The sequence below is a fragment of the Pongo abelii genome, chromosome 17 (assembly GCF_028885655.2).
Source record: "Pongo abelii isolate AG06213 chromosome 17, NHGRI_mPonAbe1-v2.0_pri, whole genome shotgun sequence".
NCBI classification, from domain to species: Eukaryota; Metazoa; Chordata; class Mammalia; order Primates; family Hominidae; genus Pongo; species Pongo abelii.
In genome coordinates this window covers 42,661,976-42,674,546 of record NC_072002.2, presented here as the reverse complement: position 1 = coordinate 42,674,546, position 12,571 = coordinate 42,661,976, and positions in this window count along the sequence as shown.

The following is a 12,571-nucleotide window of genomic DNA, read 5'->3' as shown; positions in this document are numbered from 1 at the left end:
TCTCACTTATAAGGGGAACTAAACATTGGGTACTTGTGGGCATAAACATGGCAACAATAGACACTGGGGACTACTAGATGGGTCAGGGAAGGCCGGAGGCAAGTGTTGAAAAACTGTTGGGTACTATAATCAGGACCTGGGTGTACCCTAAACCTCAGCATCAAGCAATATACTCAGGTAACAAACCTGCACATTTGCCTCCTGAATCTAAAATAAAATTTGAAAAAGAAAAACTAAAGTGACACAGGAGCCAGCTGATAGAGCTCTCAGTGGCCAAAGCTGGAATGATTTGAACAACAAAATTAATAAAGTACTATTGGGTTATAGCTGAAATAATAAAATAAATATTCATGATTTCATCTTCATATGAATAAATGATTGAATAAATAAATAAATGGGGGAGAAGAGATGAATCTTCCCTGCAGAAAAATTCCAAATCGTTTCTGTAGCCCCCTCAAGGAGAGGGATCACCGATCCTTAAGTGTGGGCTGCATATAGTGACTTCCTTCCAAAGAGGACAGTGTGCAAAAGGAGTAAAAGAGGAACTTTATGATAGAGAAACCTGACAAACACACCTCAGCCAGGTGACCAAGGTCAACATCAACAGTGATAAGTCCTGCTGATAGTGTGTGGCCTTGATAAAAAGTGATGAGAATGGCCCTTCACCTCTGTGGTCTTCCTCCCAAGAACCCAAAGTAACTCCAGTTTAATAATGAGAAAAACGTTAGACAAATCCCAGTGGAGGAACATTCTTTAAAAAATATCTTACCAGTGCATGTCAAAAATGTCGAAGTCATCAAACACAAGGTAAGTCTGAGAAACAGTCACAGCCACAGAGAGCCTAAGTGGATGTGGCATTTAAATATAATGTGGTATACTGAGTGAGATCCTGGAACAGATAAAGAGCATTAGGTAAAAACTAAGGAACTATGAATACAGTATAGACTTTTGATAATCAAAAAAAAGAGCAAGAGCACAAGAAATTTTTTAATGCAAAATCAGAATAGTCTCCTACCACAGGCCTAGGTTATACTTTTTTCTATTTAACATCATACTTTAAGCATTCCTTTTGCTACTGAAATGTTTCTGAATGGTTTCAATATATTTCTTTCTATCCATATCTCATAGTTGATTTAGTCACTTTTTCATTGTTGAATGTGTAGATTGTTTCTAATTATTTTAATATTGCTTTTGTTACAGTGAATGCTTTATATAGAAAACTTGTTTGCATTATAATTATTTACATAATAACCTTTCCAAAAGGCAGAGTAAATGGATTACAGCATAGAAATTCCTCCAAAGTTTTGATACATATTACAAGTTGTTTTCAAAAATTAAAAAAAAAAGAAAGAAAAAACCTGTGCTCATTTATATTTCTAGAAGTAACATGGCAATCTCACTGTGCCCTCACCAACAATGAGTATTATTAGACTCTTAGAAATATGTGTTCTACAGAATAGAAAACTCACAAGTAAGACTGCACATCTACAACCATTTGATCTTCAACAAACCCAACAAAAACAAGCAATAGGGAAAATATTCACTACTTAATAAATAGATGGTGCTGGGACAACTGGCTAGCCATATTCAGAAAAATGAAACTGGACCATTGCCTTATACTGTATACAAAAATTAACTCAAGATACATTAAAGACTTAAATATAAAACCTAAAACTACAAAAAAACTAGAAGAAAATCTAGGCAATTCCATTTAGGACATAGGCATGGGCAAAGATTTCATACCAAAAAAAAAAAAAAAAATTGCAACAAAAGCAAAAATTGACAAATGGGATCTAATTAAACTGAAGAGCTTCTGCAGAATAAAAGAAACTATCACCAGAGTGAACAGATAACCTACAAAATTGGAGAAAAATTTTGCAACCTATCAATCTAACAAAAGTCTAATATCCAGTCTACAAGGAGCTTAAACAAATTTACAAGAAAAAAACAATCCCTTAAAAAAGTGGGCAAAGGACATGAGCAGACAGTTCTCAAAATAAGATATTCATGTAGCCAACAAACATATGAAAAAAGTTCAGCATTACTGGTCATTAGGGAAATGCAGATCAAAACACAATGAGATACCATCTCACACCAGTCGGAATGGTGATTATTAAAAAGTCAAGAAACAAGAGATGCTGGCAAGGTTGTGAAGAAAAAGGGGCTTTTACACTATTGGTGGGAGTGTAAATCAGTTCAGCCATTATGGAAGACAGTGTAGTGATTCCTCAAAGATCTAGAACCAGAAATAAAATTTGACTCAGCAATTCCATTACTGAGCATATACCCAAAGGAATATGAATCATTCCATTATAAAGATATATGCACACATATATTCATTGCAGCGCTATTCACAATAACAAAGAAATGGAACCAACCCAAAAGCCCATCAATGATAGACTGGATAAAGAAAATGTAGTACATATGCTCCATGGAATACTATGCAACCATTAAAAAGGAACGAGATTATGTCCTTTGCAGGGACATGGATGGAGCTGGAAGCTGCTATCTTCAGCAAACTAACAGAGGAACCGAAAACAAAAAACACCGCATGTTCTCACTTATAAGTGGGAGCTGAACGATGACAACACATGGACACCTTTGGGGGAACGACACACACTAGGGCCTGTCAGAGGAGGGGCAAGTGGGGAGGGAGAGCATCAGGAAGACTAGCTAATGTATGCTGGGCTTAATACCTAGGTGATGGGTTGATCTGTGCAGCAAACCACTATGGCACATGTTTGCCTATATAACAAACCTGCACATCCTGCACATGTACCCTGGAATTTAAAATAAAAGTTGATGAAAAAATAAAAATATAAAGTCAGAGGCCAGGATATCCTAAAGTGTGTGTGTGTGTGTGTGTGTGTTCTAACATGATTTATGTAAAGACCTAGATCAAGGTTTTGGTAATGTTAATGTCTTTGATTAGTGTTCAACACATGTAAGGACTACACTCTATCACCAGAATGGAAGAGGCAAACAGGATGTCTTCCCCACATAACCCCAGCATCACTTCACTGGCTGTGTCATTGCTTCCTGGAAGTTATAATTTTCCACTGGTTGCAGAACTTGTGTGTCTGTGTGTTTCTGTCTGTCATAAACTATACTTATGTCATGTGTTTCTATGTGGGAACAGGTAGAGACAGAAAAAGTATTCTGACCATCACATTAATGCTTTATAGCATTAAGTATATTCATGCTATAAAGGTACAGTTTTTGAGTTTTATGAATTGCTTAGATTACCTGAGGCAGATAAAGGTGGGGAGATAGGGACAAAATATCTTTTCATCTTCTTCCTAGAAGGTAATTCTGCTATTTTATGAAGTGGGAAATGAATGAGTGGGCCATCATTTGTATAATGCAATCTTTGAAAAGATTACTTTTAATTTTCTATGCCATGAATTTCAGTATTTTGGATCTTCACAAGAACTCTAGTGGGAAACTTGAGATAATGCATATTGGCTGTGCATCAGCAGTACATTCAGCTACAAGTAAGAAGCCTCAGCTATAATGGCTTAAATAAAAACAGTTTTATTTTTCTCTTATAACAAGAAGTCTACACTTAAGCAGTTGCTGACACTTGTTCAGCTGCTAAATAATATAAAGCAGAGTTTGGCAAACTATATCCCATTTAACCAATGCCATCCATTTTAGGAAATAAAGTTTTACTGGAGCATAGACACATCTATTTATTTAAGTATTGTGTATTGATGCTTTCACAAAAATGCAACAGAATTGGTTATTTCTGGCAGAAATGGCATAGCACACAAAACATAAATTATTTATCTGTGCCTTTACAAAAGAAATTGTCATTTGCTGATACAAGGTATGAAATCTCCATGATCTCTTGACCTTTCCTCCAAGGTTGCAAGATGGTAGCTATGGCCATCTCATGTTGCTAAGGAGAAGAAGGCAGGGGGAAATAGTTATAACTAGCTGTATTTGATCTCAATTTTCAAGAAAAGCCAAAGCCTTCCCAAAAGACGACCTCTATACTCATGTCATATTAGCCAAAACTGTGTCCCATAGTACTCCTAGCTATAGAAGAGGCCTCTAAAGTGAGCATCTATATTTCTAACCAGTAATAAAGGAGTTGGGAATTCCTGTTGCCTTAGTCCATAGTCAATGCTTATAATAGCCTGTTAATAATTTTAAACAAAAAACTTGGTTATTTCCGTTTGGTTTCTGCTCACTTGTTCTTCCTTCTGTAAGTAATTATATGGACAACATTATTAGCAAACAAAAAATATCTAAAATATTTTAAGTGACAGGGATGATTATTACTGTTTTTCTTTTATTTTCTGGATCATTAATAATTCATGTAGATGTATGTTTCTTTCTAAGTACAGTTAAAATCCTTAGCCATTTACATATAAACCAATATAAACAAATATGAAAAGACTAAAAAAGAGAAAGAAGAAGGCAGACCCACTAAGGACCTGGGGACCTCAGGAACTACACATCAGTGAATTTTCTCAGTGTTTTTTTATTTACCTTATATATCAGAAACTAAGTGTGAGAGAAACAGGCACCTAGAAATACCAACAGCCATAGACCAAAAAAAAAAAAAAAAAAAGAGTGTAAGGAAAGCTGACTCTCTCTATTCAAAGGACAAGAAAAGAGGAAGCTTAGCTTATATAATAGAGAACTTGTACAACAGTGTAACTGTTATATTCAGCTAAATACCACAGAAAAAACTGTAGTCACACACTACCCCTCCAGCAAAGACCACATGAAGAACCTAGACTCCCATTTCATATTAGGTTATAATGAAGCTCCATAATCCCTCTTCTCAGGTGGTACCAGAGAAGGCAGAGTAGGAGCTGGGGCTTTCATCCCCACTGGGTGGTAATGAAATGCCAACTATGGTGTCATAAAGACAAAATAGAGAGTACAGACTTCCAATCCTTCCCGTTCATTCAGGGGTGGAGTCAGAGAAGGCCTGGTGGAGAGACTTTTATCACCGTCCAGCAGTAATGAGGCCACCCTCTAGCAATATCATAGGAAGCCACATGGAGAGGAAAAAAACAAGGCATCCATGCTCCTTCTAACAAGTGTGATATCAGCAGAGACTTAGTGAAGAACCTAAAAAAACCATACTTACCAAGCAGTAACTAGCAGACCTCCCTTCTCTCTTTAGGTCTTTATGAAGGCCAAGTAGGAAACCTGAACTTCCACTGTCACGTGGCAATAACGAGATAATATCTCTCTTCCTCAGCTGGAGAAGTACCACAGAGCATGGATGCAAAGTTTAGGATGTACTAAAGAGCCAGACAGCTGGGTATTAGCCTAGCTACGAGCCATTACTCAAGCATGTCAACTGGATTGCAGCCAAAACTATAACACCAAACATTATCTTGTTAATATACACACCTGTGAAATCAAGCACAAGAATTTACCTACACATAAAGATCCTGTACATAACTCTGGCCTGCTGAAAGCATCCAGAAAGAAGTCAACTTACTATACTCAACTTTCACCACAATTAAAGGAATTGAAGGAATGCCAACCCTCCCTGATCAGAAAGAATTGGCACAATAACTCTGGCAATTCAAAAAGCCAGAGTGTCCTCTTATCCTCAAATGAGTCCCCAGCAATAGTTCTTAAGTAGTCTGAAATTACTTAAATGACAGACACAGAATTCACAATCTGGATGACAAGTAAGTTCATTCAGATTCAGGAGAAAGTTGTAACTCAATCCAAGGAATCTAAGGAATACAGTAATATGATCCAAGAGCTTAAAGATGAAATAGCCATTCTAAGAAAGAACGAATCTGAGTTTCTAAAGCTGAAAAATTCACTACAAGAATTTCATAATATAATCAGAAATATTAAAAGCAGAATAGAGTAAGATGAGGAAATCATCTCAGAGCTCAAAGACCAGTTCTTTGAATCAACTCAAACAAAAATTTATTTTTAAAAAATTAAAGTTCAACAAAACCTCTGAGAAATATGGTATTATGTAAAAAGATCAAATCTGTGACTCACTGGCATCCCTGAGAAAGAAGAAGAGAGAATAAATGACTTGGAAAATATATTTGAGGATATAGTTCATGAAAAATTTCCTACTCTAACTATAGCCTTTGACATGCAAATCTAAGAAATGCAGAGAACTCCAGCAAGATACTATACAACATGACCATACACAAGGCACATAGTCATAAGATTCACCAAAGTCGATGCAACAGAAAACATCTTAAAGGCAGCTAAAGAGAAGGGTACGGTCATGTACAGCGGGAATCCCATCAGGTTAGCAGCAGACCCCCCAGCAAAATCTTACAAGCCAGAAGAGATTGGGGGCATATTTTCAGCATGCTTGAAGAAAAGAAATTCCAACCAAGAATTTCATATCCTGCCAAACTAAGCTTCAAAAGTAAGGGAGAAATAATTCTTCTCAGACAAACAAATGCTGAGTGGATTCATTTCACCTAAACCAGCCTTACAGGAGGTCATTAAGACAGCACTAAACTTGGAATCAAAAGAGTGACACCTACTGCCTCAGAAACACATTCAAGCACATAATCCACAGCCACAGAAAGCAACTACACCATTAAATCTACATAACAACTAGCTAACAACACAAAGACAGGATTAAAATCACACATATCAATATGAACCTTGAATGTAAATGAGCTAGATATTCCACTATCTAGATACATGCCAAATATCTATGGTAAACTAGATAAAAAGATGAGACTCAAACATCTTCAAGAGACTCATTTAATGTGTAACGAGACCTACAGGCTCAAAGTAAAAGGAAATATCTATCATGCAAAAAAAAAAAGAGCAGGAGTTACTGTTCATATATAAGCTAAATTAGACTTTAAACCAATAAAGATTAAGAAGGACAATGAAGGGAACAATTCAGCAAGAAGACTTAACTATCCTACGTATATATGCACCTAACATTGGAGCACCCATATTCATAAAACAAGTTCTTTTTGTCCTAGGAAAAGACTTAGACAACCATACAATAATGTTGGGAGATTTCAACACCCCGCTGACAGTGTTAAGACAGATCACCAAGACAAAAAACTAAAAAAGAAACTCTGGACTTAAACTTGATACTTGACAAATTGGATTTAATAGACATCTACAGAACATTCTACCCAACAAACACAGACTACACATTCTTCTCATTCGTACACAGAACATATTCTAAGATCAACCCCATGGTTGTTCATAAAGCAAGTCTCAATAAGTTCAAACCAACTGAAATCATACCAAGTGCTCTCTTCAACTAAAGTGCAATAAAAATAGAAATCAATGTCAAGGAGATCTCTCAGAACTGCACAAATAAATAGAAATTAAACAACTTGCTCCAGAATAACTCCAGGATGACCATCAAAATTAAGGCAGAAATTAAAAAATAATTTGGAATTAATAAAAATAGGGACACAACTTACCAAAATCTCCGGGATGCAGCTAAAGCAGCATTAAAAGTTTATAGCCCTAAAAAACCTTCATCAAGAAGTTAGAAAAATTACAAATTAACAATCTAACATTGCACCTAAAGGAAGAAAAAAGGCTAGAAAAAAGGACAAACCAATTCCAAAGCTAGCAGAAGAAAAGAAATAACTAAAACTAGATAGGAACTGAATGAAACTGAGATGAAAAAATCCATGTAAAAAGATCGGTGAAATTAAGAATTGGTTTCTCAAACAAACAAGAATGGTAGACTAATAGCTAGATTAACAAAGAAAGAAAAAGAGAAGATTCAAATAAGTGCAATCAGAAATGAGAAAGACGACATTTCAATTGACCCCACAGAAATTGAAAAGATCTTCAGAGATTACTATAAACAACTCTATGCAAAATAGTAGAAAATATAGAGGACACGGATGAATTCCTGGAAACAGCCTCCCAAGATTGAATAAAGAAGAGACTGAAACCCTGAATAGGCCTATATTGAGGTCTGAAGTTGAATCAGAAATAAAAACCCTACAACCAAAACAAAGCCCTGGACCAGATGGATTCACAGCCAAATTGTACCATGTATTAGTCCATGTTCATGCTGCTGATAAAGACATACCGAAAACTGGGAAGAAAAAAAGGTTTAATTGATGTTACAGTTCCACGTGTCTGGGGAGGCCTCAAAATCATGGCAGGAGGTGAAAAGCACTTACATAGTGGAGGAAAGAGAAAAATGAGGAAGAAGCAAAAGCAGAAACTGCTAATAAACCCATTAAATCTCATGAGACTTATTCACTATCACAAAAATAGCACAGGAAAAACCAGCCTCTATGATTCAATTACCTCCCACCAGGTCCACCCACAACAAGTGGGAATTCTGGGAGATAAAATTCAAGTTGGGATTTGGGTGGGGACACCCAAAGCTTATCATTCCACCTTTGGCCCCTCCAAATCTCATGTCCTCACATTTCAAAACCAATCATGCCTTCCCAACAGTTTCCCAAAGTCTTAGCTTATTTCAGGATTAACCTAAAAGTCCACAGTCCAAAGTCTTATCAGAGACAAGGCAATTCCCTTTCGCCTATGAGCCTGTAAAATCAAAACCAAGCTAGTTACTTCCTAGATACAATGGGGGTACAGGTACTGGGTAAATACAGCCATTCCAAGTAAGAGAAATTGGCCAAAACAAAGGGGTTACAGGCCCCATGCGAGTCCAAAATCCAGAGAGGCAGTCAAATTTTTTAAAGCTCAAAAATGATCTCCTTTGATTTCAGGTCTCACATGCAGATCATGCTGATGCAAGAGGTGGAGGGGTGGGTTCCCACGGTCTTGAGCAGCTCTGCCCCTGTGGCTTTGCTGGGTATAGGCTCCCTCCTGGCTGTTTTCACAGGCTGGCATCACCTGTGGCTTTTCCAGGTGCACGGTGCAAGCTGTTGGTGGATCTACCATTCTGGGGTCCGGAGGACAGTGGCCCTCTTCTCACAGCTCCACTAGGCAGTGAGCCAGTAGGGACTCTGTGTGGGGTTGGAGCCGCCACATTTCCCTTCCACACCCTAGCAGAGGTTATCCGTGAGGGCGCCACCCCTGCAGCAAACTTTTACCTGGGCATCCGGGCATTTTCTTACATCTTCTGAAATCTAGGCAGAGGTTCCCAAACCTCAACTCCTGACTTCTGTGTACCCACGCGCTCAACGCCACGTAGAAGCTGCCAAGGCTTGGGATTCCACCCTCTGAAGCCACAGCCCAAGCTCTACGTTGGCCCCTTTCAGCCACAGGTGGAGCAGCTGAGACACACGGCACCAAGTCCCTAGGCCGCACACAGCACGGAGACCCTGGGTCTGGCCCACAAAATCACTTTTTCCTTCTGGGCCTCTGGGTCTGTGATGAGAGGGGCTGCCATGAAGTTCTCTGTCATGCCCTGGAGACATTTTCCCCATGGTCTTGGGGATTAACAGTAAGCTCCTTGAAACTTATGCAGTTTTTTACAGCCAGCTTGAATTTCCCCCCAGAAAATGGGTTCTTCTTTTCTACTGCATCGTTGAGCTGCAAATTTTCTGAACTTTTGTGCTCTGTTTCCCTTTTAAAATGGAATGCTTTTAACAGCACCCAAGTCACCTTTTGAATGCTTTGCTGCCTAGAAATATCTTCCACCAGTTACCTTAAATCATCTCTCTCAAGTTCAAAGTTCCATAAATCTCTAGGGCAGGGGCAAAATGACACTAGTCTCTTTGCTAAAACATAACAAGAGTCACCTTTGCTCCAGTTCCCAACAAGTCCTCATCTCCATCTGAGACCACCTCAGCCTGGACCTTATTGTTTATATCATTATCAACATTTTTGTCAAAGCCATGAAACAAGTTTCTAGGAGGTTCCAAACTTTCCCATATTTTCCTGTTTTCTTCTGAGCCCTCCAAACTCTTCCAATCTCTGCCTGTTAACCAGTTCCAAAGTCACATCCGCATTTTGGGGTATCTTTTCAGCTAGGCCCCACTCTACTAGTACCAATTTACTGTATTAGTCTTTTTTCATGCTGCTGATAAAGACATACCTGAGACTGGGCAATTTACAAAAGAAAGAGGTTTATTGGACTTACAGTTCCACTTGGCTGGGGAGGCCTCAGAATTATGGTGGGAGGTGAAAGGCACTTCTTACATGGCAGCAGAAAGAGAAAATGAGGAAGAAGCAAAAGCAGAAACTGCTGATAAACCCTTTAGATCTCATGAGATTTGTTCACTATCATAAGAATAGCATGGGAAAGACTGGCCCCCATGATTTAGTTACCTCTCACTGAGTCCCGCCCACAACACGTGGGAATTCTGGGCGATACAATTCAAGTTGAGATTTGAGTGGGGACACAGCCAAACCATATCATATCATATATATAAAGAACTAGTACAAATCCTACTTAAACTATTCCAAAATATTGAGGAGAAGGGACTCCTCCCTAACTGATTCTATGAAGCCAGTCTCAGCCTGTTACCAAAATCTGGCAGAGGCATGACAAACAGAAAACTTCAGGCCAGTATCCCTGATTAATATAGATGCAAAGATTCTTAAAGAACAGTACTAGCAAACTGAGCCCAGCAGCCCATCCAAAAGTTAATTCAACATGATAAATTAGGCTTCATTCCTGGGATACAAGTTTGGTTTGACATATGCAAATCAGTAATTGTGATTCACCACACAAAATGAATTAAAAGCAAAAACCATATGATCATCTCAATAGAGGCACAAAAAGCTTTTGAGAAAATTCAACATCTCTTCATGATAAAAATCCTCAACACAGTAGGAAGGCATCAAATGAATATATCTTAAAATAATAAGAGCTATCTACGACCAACCCACACAGCCAACATCATACTGAATGGGCAAAAGCTGAAAGAATTTCCCTTGAGAAATGGAACAAGACAAGGATGCCCACTCTCACCACTCCTATTCAACACATTGCTGGAAGTGCTTGCAAAAGCAATCAAGTACGAGAAAAAACTAAAAGGTATCCAAATAGGAAAATAAGAAGTTAAACTATCTCTCTTTGCTGACAATAGGATTCCATACTTAGGAAATTCTAAAGACTCAGCAAAAAGCTATTAGAACTGATAAACTCTTTTAGCAATGTTTCAGGATACAAAATAAATGTACAAAAATCACTTTAGCATTTCTATGTATCAATAATTCCCAGGCATAGAGTCAAATCAAGAACACATTTACCATAGCCATGAGAAAAATAAAATACCTAGGAATACAACTAACCAAGGATGTGAAAGATCTGTACAAGGAGAACTACAAAACACTGCTGAAAAAAATTAAAAATGATACAAATAACAGGATAACATTCCATGCTCATAGATTGGAAGAACTGATATTGTTAAAATGGCCATACTGCTCAAAGCAATGTGTAGAATCAATGCTATTCCTATCAAACTGCCAACATCATTCTTCATAGAATTAGAAAAACACTATTCTAAATTTCTTATGGAATCAAACAAGAACCTGAATAGCCAAAGCAATCTTAAGCAAAAAGAATAAAGCTGAAGGCCTCACACCACTCAACTTCAAATTGTACTATAAGGCTACAGCAACCAAAATAGTATGTTATTAGTACTGATTTTTGACAAAACTGCAAAACATTTCAGCGGAAGAAAGATATTCTTTTCCACAGATGAGAGTGGTGCAATTGGATATCCATAGCCAAAAAAATAAATATCAATCTAAACCGCATACCTTATACAAAAAGTAACTCTGATGGATCATAGATCTAAATATTAAACATAAAACTAAAACTTTCAGAAAAAAAGTGTAGGAGAAAATCTTCAGGATCTAGAAAATGTTTTTGAGCTTTACACCAAAAACATGACCCATAAAGAAGCAGCACTGGTAAATTCGACATCATCAAAATTAAAATATTCTGTTCTACAAAAGACTCTGCTGAAAGAATTAAATGACAAGCCACAAACTGTGAGAAAACATTTACAAACCCTGTATTTGACAAAAGACTCATATCTAGAATATTAAATGATTATAAAACTCAACTGTGAAAAAAAAACAATGCAATTAGAAAACGAGGAGAAGATATAAAGAGAGATTTCCTGGAAAAAGGTCTATGGATGGCAAATAAGCACAGGAAAAAATATTCAACATCACTAACCATCAGAGAAATGTAAATGAAACCACAATGAGATATAACGACACGCCTATCAGAAAAGCTAAAATAAAAATCATGACAGTACAGAATTCTGGCAAGGATCCTGACAAACTGAATCTCTCATACATTGTTTACAGGAATGTAAAATGGAAAAGTTAGAAAGTTTCTTTTTAAAACTAAACATACACTTACCACATAACACCACAATCTCATTTTGGGCATTTATCCCAGAGAAATAAAAACTTACATCCACATAAAACCTGTACATGATTGTTCATAGTAGCTTTATTTGCAATAGCCAAAAGATGGAAGTAAAGCCTTGTGCAATGGGTGAGTGGTTAAACTGTGGTCCATCTATACCATGAGATAAAAAGAATGATCCATACTAAACAATAACAAAAATAAAAAGAATTACTGATACATGCAACCACTTGGATGGTTTTCCAGTGCATTAGGCTGAGTGGGGGGAAAAATCCAGTCTCCAGGGGTCTCATCCTGTATTATTTCATTTGA